This window comes from Fukomys damarensis, unplaced genomic scaffold, assembly GCF_012274545.1.
Source record: "Fukomys damarensis isolate Sample0158 unplaced genomic scaffold, DMR_v1.0_HiC HiC_scaffold_12, whole genome shotgun sequence".
In the NCBI taxonomy this organism is placed as follows: Eukaryota; Metazoa; Chordata; class Mammalia; order Rodentia; family Bathyergidae; genus Fukomys; species Fukomys damarensis.
Genome location: NW_022900924.1, coordinates 40,853,394 through 40,854,016, shown reverse-complemented (window position 1 = coordinate 40,854,016; position 623 = coordinate 40,853,394). Strand labels below are relative to the sequence as shown.

The window sequence follows — 623 nt, the reverse complement described above, 5'->3', positions numbered from 1 at the left end:
CACGTTTCCAGGTTATCTACTTTTTTCCCCCCTCCTCCGTAAACCTCAATCCGGTATCCGCCCCCAACCCTGCAGACATTAAAGATCTGTTGGTCCAAAGCCCTAACAATACAAAGGTGAATTCCTAAGATTCCGCGAAGGGCTCCCCCAGGGGGTGGGGAGAGTTCGGGGCAGCGGGCCGAGGCGCTCCGCTCTGCACAGCCGAGGGGCGGGGAGTGGGTGAGACCGCACAATCCCACCGCCGCTCGCACGGCGTCCCCACGTCCAGGCGCTCAGGCCTGCTCCCAGGGAGTTCCCCGCCACCCAGCAGCCACTTGGCTTGTCCTCACCGGCCCGCCACGGGGCTCCTTGGCGTCCAAGAAGGTGGTTCATTAGAAAGGAAAAAGCAAGAGGTGTCCGACGTGTTGTTTCAAAACATAACGGAGTCCGGGCCCCTGAGACCGTTAAACCGCGGGTAGAGGGGGGAGAAGCGAGGAACCCTGAGGCCTGTGGCTTTGGCATGGCCGCCCTTTCGACTCCCAAGTTCACTTTCCGGGAACACAAACACTCCTCCCAACACACTCCAACCCCCAGAACACCGGACAACGCGGCCAAAGGGTCAATACCTTGTAGAAAGCCCCGTT

At 60.2% G+C, this 623-nt stretch overlaps 1 protein-coding gene across 1 annotated transcript in view; it reads right to left on the bottom strand.

Moving 5' to 3' along the window:
• Fxr1 (FMR1 autosomal homolog 1) overlaps positions 1-617 on the bottom strand; it is a 63,765-nt gene extending 63,148 nt beyond the window's left edge. Inside the window, exon 1 of the mRNA XM_010616233.1 lies at positions 606-617. The gene's annotated coding sequence lies outside the window, so the exon portion shown is untranslated. The remainder of the gene's footprint in view (positions 1-605) is intronic.
• Between the last annotated feature and the right edge of the window lie 6 nt (positions 618-623).